The sequence below is a fragment of the Sinocyclocheilus rhinocerous genome, unplaced genomic scaffold (genome assembly GCF_001515625.1).
Source record: "Sinocyclocheilus rhinocerous isolate Xijiao unplaced genomic scaffold, SAMN03320098_v1.1 scaffold701, whole genome shotgun sequence".
NCBI lineage: Eukaryota > Metazoa > Chordata > Actinopteri > Cypriniformes > Cyprinidae > Sinocyclocheilus > Sinocyclocheilus rhinocerous.
In genome coordinates this window covers 225,393-232,682 of record NW_015623472.1, presented here as the reverse complement: position 1 = coordinate 232,682, position 7,290 = coordinate 225,393, and the positions used below count along the sequence as shown (strand labels likewise).

The 7,290-nt window shown below is 38.0% G+C and overlaps 1 pseudogene; it reads right to left on the bottom strand.

The window, feature by feature from the left end:
* Positions 1-2,330: 2,330 nt before the first annotated feature.
* Positions 2,331-7,290, bottom strand: part of LOC107749626 (NACHT, LRR and PYD domains-containing protein 12-like) — a 28,889-nt pseudogene continuing 23,929 nt past the window's right edge.

The following is a 7,290-nucleotide window of genomic DNA, read 5'->3' as shown; positions in this document are numbered from 1 at the left end:
TTACTATTAATCCTCTTAACATTAGAAATTTATGGAACCAAGTCAACTTCTGTTTGACTCAGTATCCATAGTAAGACATTGTCAGCAGTTGCTCGTGAAGTTTCAGACCACACAAATATATATATATATATATATATAATCAGCTAAGCACTTCACAATTTGGACAACTTTTGCTATGAAGGTATGTGGATTATACATATGCCAAGTTTTTGGATGAATTAGAAAAGTTGACTTTTCTAAGAATATATACTTATAATATAAACAGACAAACTAAAATTTAAGTTATAACACTATAAACGTAATACTTGTTGAGGCTTACAACAAAGACAACAAGAATTTCAATTACATTATGCATGGCTGTGGAGATATTAGCAAAAATGCTTATAACAGTGTCACCTTGTGGCTGATTTCCACCAAATGGAAATTCACCATGACTGTAGTGGTAGGCCATACAGATTGACAGCTGTCATCAAAACCTGCATTTTTCTGTAAATCTAAACTAGAGGAAACATATCCCTATATGAAGCGGGAGCTGGTTGGTTCAATGATTCAGGAGAAAAAAATGTTTGTTTCTAGCCCTTACAGTCCCAATGTTATACAGACATGTTAAAAAAAAAACCTAATACTAGAGAGAGAGGATGTTCTACATAGATTTTAATATACACAAACAGTTAACAGTACTTGATGACAAATTACTAGTAATTCTGAGATTCATGAAATAAAGTAAACATCATCAACATTTCTGGACCTTCATACCTTGGGTCATTTCTGGCCCGGAAACAGATAATTTTTACCATAAAATTAAAAAGCCCAAGTTGTAAAATACAGCACTTATATAGTAGTTACATAAAGCCTTAAAGACATAAACAGAAAGTGATTCTGGGTCATTTGTTATTATACATACTGCATCTAGAAAACAACAACGTAAGGATAAAATGTTTAGTACAACTACATCTGATAGATCTGCGTTTATGCTACTACAGCCTTCTATGATCATGAGTCTCCCAGAGGGGAAGGGGTATAAAATAGAATTGGGATTGGGCCTTAGTGTGACTCGAGTTTCCATGTCTGATTTTGCATGAAATGGTAGACAAAAATTTAATTCAAGAAGACTTCAAATTAGAAAAAAACAAACAAACTGAAATATGTTCTCCTGGCCAGTCAGCAAGTGCCACTTTCAGCTCAATGTGTCACCATGGAAACTGAAATGTCATATGTTCTAAAATTCAAAAAAAAAAAAATTGTGTTAACTACAATATACACAGTTTAAAAGGGTCATATGACGTTGCTAAAAAGAACATTATTTTGTGTATTTGGTGTAATGCAATGTGTTTATGCGGTTTAAGGTTCAAAAACACATTATTTTCCACATACTGTACATTATTGTTTCTCCTCTATGCCCCGCCTTTCTGAAACGCGTCGATTTTTACAAAGCTCATCGGTCTGAAAAGCGAGGTGTGCTCTGATTGGCCAGCTATCCAGTGCATTGTGATTGGCCGAATACCTCAAGCGTGTGATGGAAATGTTACGCCCCTTGCCATACTGTGATGCCGTGTCCCGGCGCGATGAGACAACACCAATTAATACCATTACAAACGAGGCATTTGTTGGTTGCATCCAGTGGGGACATAATAAATAAATGATTATATACTGTCTTTTTACCTGTTGCGTTGTTGCGTTGCATATCGCGCCGCGTAAACGTAAAACCATGTCTGCATTTGTGATCGGAGAAACGCTTGCGGCAACCACATGTGACGACCCCGGGCTGAACTCCACTTCGTCCATGGTGAAAGCCGATCTGGCGATCCACAGCGCGAAGTTGATGTATTTCCTCAGCTACCAGCACGGATCAGCTCTAGGCATGACGAAGAGGATATCATCCTCTTTTGGAAGGTCAAACAAAGTAGTTTCGCTTTCACAACGAATCACAGCGTCTCTAGGACTACAGTGAGAATAAAAATTACGCCCTCTTTCTTTGTGTATACATTTGGGCGGTGTTATGCAAATCTTCCCACACAGTGACGTAGACATGTGGGGGCGTGTTTAAACGAGGCGTTTTAGGAGGGTGTGGACAAGTCTTAACTTTGATGAAGAATATCTCTTTGGGTTTGAGACTTTAGTCTTTGCAACTTTAGGGATCTTATCTATGCACGAACAGCTTGTAACACTCCAAAGAGAAAGGAAAATTTGAAATGGCATCATATGACCCCTTTAACATAAATATGAAAGCAAAAATTTATATGTACTATAATACTGATTCCTTGTTCAAGAAACAAATTATTTAAATTATTAATCAGATTTTGTGCAAAAAAAAAAAAAAAGCCTACACATTTAAATTAGTATATCTGCATTTGTATGTTAAAGGTATATAAAGTGAGAGTATTTGTTTCATTCACGTGTGCATGTGACATCTGTGTTGTTGCCCACAGGGTTTTCAGACGGACACAGAGACACTGTGGAGTTAAATGCGTAAGATATAAGCCCAAATCCAGCATAGAGAGGTTCAGTGAATGTGTTGTTGAATGTGTGTATGTGTGTGAGTTTGTGAGTGTCAGAGACACTGTAGAAGGACAGAATGCCGGCCGACACATCCACATACACTCCTACTCTATTAGAAGAGCTTAAAGGGACATGTGTGTCAGTGGCATAATAACTGTACCAGACACAGAATGTGTCATTAAAGCAGGACAGACGCCAGGAGTTATTATTGAATCCAAACCAACAGTCTGCACTCTTTCCTTTCCTGCTGATTCCTTTATATGCCACTGACATTTCAGCATGTCCACTCCATTCAGCCTCCCAGTAACAGCGTCCAGACAGACTCTCTCTACTCAGAACTTGAGGATGCCTTTCAAATCTCTCTGGATGATCAGGATATGCCTGATGCTCTTCCACATATGTCACCTTTCTGTTATCTTCAGACAGAACAAGGTTTTTGTTGGCTGTGATTGGATTCAGTGTGAGATCACAGAAATCTGAACACAAGAAGAGACAACACTTATAACAACACGTATCACCAAATGTGTGTGTGTGTGTGTGTGTGTGTGTGTACATACATTTGTGTAGTCCTGCTTTAATCCTGAACTCTTCTCCATGATCCACACTGCAAAACACATACAGTGTTGCACATTTGAAACAATCAGAAACATTTGTTTTGGTATATTGTGTTTCCCATAGACTGTTTGCATTTCTACATATTACATTTACACTTAGTCATTTAGCAGACACTTTTATCCAAAGCGACTTAAAAATGAGGACAATGGAAGCAATAAAAATCAACAAAAGAGCAATGATATGAAAGAGCTATGACAAGTCTCAGTTAGCCTAACGCAGTGATGAATAGAGTGCATGTCTAAAAGTGGCAAGTTTTTTTTTTTTAAAGAATAGAATTAGAATAGAGAGTGCTAGAGTTAGAGGGTTAAATAAAGATGGAAGAGATATGTTTTTAGCCGATCCTTGAAGATGGCCAAGGACTCAGCTGCTCGGATTGAGTTGGGCAGGTCATTCCACCAGGAGGGAACAGTTAATGAAAAAGTCCTTGAAAGTGATTTTGTGCCTCTTTGGGATGGTTCACTTGCAGAACGCAAGCTTCTAGAGGGCACATACGTCTGGTAATTTAGGTAAAGGGGTGCAGAGCCAGTGGTGGGTTTGTAGGCAAACATTAATGAGTGTCATCAGCATAGCAGTGATATGAAAAGCCATGTTTCTGAATGACAGAACCTAGTGATATTAATTAAACCATTATTTAGTATGTTTATTAGTTTAGTTTTCCTAGGGGAGACTGATGGCTAGTTTCCACGCTGTAGCTAGTTTTAAGGTTTTCCAATCCTAGTGGGGACATTTGAACCTTGCAATGTAAGTTAAACCTGTGTATACATACACACGCATCAGTGTGACTCTTCCTGCTCAACATACTTGAGTTTGTCCAGTCTGTATTTTGGATCCTCCAGTTTTTCAGAGAGCAGCTTGACTCCTGATTCTCCTGGGTTATTGTAGCTCAGATCCAGCTCTCTCAGGTGTGAGGGGTTTGAACGCAGAGCTGAAGACGGTTTTTACTTGGGAAGGCAGCTGTATGTTTTTCTAGCGTTTGAATAACTATGGATAAACCTGAAACGATAGAAGAAGGATTGGAGATGAATTTCATTTACAATAAGGTAGGAAATGTGCATATACTGTATATATATATATAATAATTCTAAACAAAGATCACATGCCAAAAGATACTTGAGTTAACTAGCCCACATACTTGAGTATCTGCAGTTTAAAGTTTGGATCCTGCAGTTTGTGTTTGAGCAGCTGGACTCCTGATTCTCCTGGGTTATTGTAGCTCAGATCCAGCTCTCTCAGGTGTGAGGGGTTTGAACGCAGAGCTGAAGACACATAACCACAGCCTTTCTCTGTAACCATACAGCCAGATAACCTAAAAACACACAGCAACATTCCACATCACATTAGTTTGGCAATCAGACATCACTTTCACACACTGACCTATGCAATTCACACAGTTCCTTTGCTCAAATGCATGTTTTTCCTCTACCATTTTCATCTTGAGTTCTTTGCTTAATTATTTAACTTCATTGCATGCTGCATATTTTCCATAGACAATTCCATACTTTAACCATTAGTGAGATTTTAAATGTATAATGAAGTTTAAAACATGAATGAAACATGTACATTAAGTCATGATGGCATTAACAATAAATTATTGTTCTGTGTTAAAGGGATGATTTACCCAATAATGGAAATTTGCTGTAAATTTAATTCAAAATTAAATTTAATACAAAAGGCAATTCAAAATGTAAGTGACTTTTTCTCTTGTGTAGAACATTAAAGAACAGTAAATCAGTTAAAAAAAATCAGCTGCCCAATTTTGAGAAAAAAGCATATTAAAGAACACAAAATGACTCCTGACCATATATATTGAGGTCTCATGAAGTAAAAAAAAAAAAGTCTGTGCAAGAAACTGGACATTATTTACAACAATATTACCTGTATTCCATAGCCTCAGTCAAATGGTCCAGAGTGATATCTGGTTCATGAATGAAGCATTCTTTTGAACTGGTTCTTTTCAGTGACGGACTGAACTGTCTGAAATGGTTCGCGTCTCAAGCAGCACAGATCTACAAGTTACTCAAACAAAACTCACTTTTGGATGCGCCTGATGGTCACTCTGACTCAAAATGAGTCAACATACAAGCATATGTGATCCTATGTTGCTGGTTTTTGCAAACCCTTTCAGTGCTTCAGTTCCTCCAACAGTAACTGAACTGAGGAAACACCGAAGACCGATGAGCTGGTGATATGTGCATGTGTGAACTGAGCACTTGAACAAAGGGGTGAAATTAAAGTTTTTATGGTTTCTCATTGTTTATTTAAAAAGGTGCGCTGATGAAGACATGTTCACTTTAAGTATTTTAGACAAGCAATACATGTTTTACACCATTATTGGGTGCAGTAATATTATGTGACCTGTGCTGGCAAAATGAGTCACAATGAGCACATTTTCAAAAATCTTTTTTTTTTTTTTTTACATTCTCAATTAAAAGACATTCAAAATGATATATGAGTTCTTGGAATCTGACAAAAAATGACTGAGCTACATCTGTTCCAAGTCTATAGAGTCAGCAAAGTCAATTTAGAGAAAAATCGAGTTATAGTTTTCTGAAGGTTCCAAAGCGAAATCACCTAGTAACGTTGCATCTTTTCTTCCAATTCTTTTTGCCTGTAGCTCAAAATTAGCCTGCGCACATTCCAACTAATTTTGCCAGCACAAGTCACATATAATTGCGTATACATTACATCTAAACAAAGCTAGTGAACTGAACCAGTTCATTGTAAAAGAAAAGAATGTTGCCTGAGGCTTGTCACGATCGCCTAATGAGAGGAAACGAGGAATGAGGAGAACGCAGGAGAATAGCAATCCACAGTCTTTAATAATCCACAGGAGCACTCACGAACGCTCAGGCGACCGATCTTCCTGATAACGTTCGGGGTTCAGACACACTCTCTCTATTTAAATCTAGATTAAAGACACATCTCTTTGTCCAAGCATTCAAATAACTTGACAAGAGTCCAAAGTGAATATTGATTACTCATGCATTAGTGCTTAGTGCTAAAAACACTGGCATTAGCATCATTGACCATTGGGCAAGAATCAGTATTAGCCCAAAAAATAAAAATTCCAATTAAACACCAGACCAAATACAGCAACTGGGTTCTGCTGAGGCATTACAAGCACCCAGGAAGTCAAGAGCAGAACTGAAGTGACATGTTTAGTTTGATTAGAGTAATTATTTATCTGTGTTCTCAAATACCTCAGTTTGTTCAGTTGACAGTTTGAACTCTTAAATCCAACAGAAAGCAGCTTGACTCCTGAATCCTGTAGGTCATTGCTGCTCAGGTCCAACTCTCTAAGCTGGGAGTTTGATGATTGTAAAGCCGAAGACGAACTTTCACAGCACTGACCAGTGAGATTACAGAAGACCAGTCTGAACAGAAAAATAGAGCAACATCAAAACAGATGAATTACATCACGATTGGTTTAAAGGGGTCATATGATGCGATTTCAAGTTTTCCTTTCTCTTTGGAGTGTTACAAGCTGTTTGTGCATAGATAAGATCCCTGAAGTTGCAAAGACTAAAGTCTCAAAACCAAAGAGATATTCTTTATATAAAGTTAAGACTCTGCTACGCCCCCCTAAAACGGTTCGTTCTAACATGCCCCCACATATCTAGGTCACTATGTGGGAATATTTGCATAATGCACCCAAATGTGCACGCAAAGAAAGAAGGCGTGGTTTCAGTAACCGCAGTTAGTGTTGAAGCAACCATGTCAGAGAGACGCTGTGTGTTTCTAGGCGAAAGCAAAAGCACTTTATTTGGCCTTCCGAAAGTAGATGCATTTAGGAATCTTTAAGATCACTTACAACAGAACAGCAATGCAGTTTATGGACGACTGTTTCGTGAACCTAGGAGAGGAGGTAATTCTGACTTTGCTATGACAATCTGGCGCTTCTATATCAGCTACTGTTTTGTTATTAGTTTAAAGGGTTAGTTCACCCAAAAATGATATTTAGCCCATATATTACTCACCCTCAAGTCATCCTAGGTGTATATGACTTTCTTCTTTCAGACGAATCCAGTCGGAGTTATATTAAAAATTGTCTTTGATCTTTCAAGCTCTATCGTTGTACTCAGCGGGTGTTGCATTCCTTCGGTTCAAATGACATGAAATAAAAAGCACCCTTCCACAAAAAAAAGTGTCTCACACGGCTCCGAGGGGTGAACAAAG